Source organism: Typha angustifolia, chromosome 11 (genome assembly GCF_048772165.1).
Source record: "Typha angustifolia cultivar Huaian chromosome 11, ASM4877216v1, whole genome shotgun sequence".
Taxonomy (NCBI): domain Eukaryota; kingdom Viridiplantae; phylum Streptophyta; class Magnoliopsida; order Poales; family Typhaceae; genus Typha; species Typha angustifolia.
This window is the reverse complement of record NC_133249.1, coordinates 11401230-11401430: the sequence shown is the minus strand read 5'-3', so window position 1 is coordinate 11401430 and position 201 is coordinate 11401230.

Genomic DNA, 201 nt, shown 5'->3' with positions numbered 1-201 from the left:
TTTTTTTCGTCTATTTGGGTTTGAAATTTTTCGTTCTTTTTTGGGGTTTCGGTTTTACTCTTTTTATTGGGTTCTGGTTTGATGTCTTTTTCGTCCCTAAAGAATGAAACTGTTCGAATTGCTGGATTCTAAAATACACGTAATAACGTAATAAAAGGACAGCGACATTGACACACACAAAAAAAGAAAAAACATGTTTTA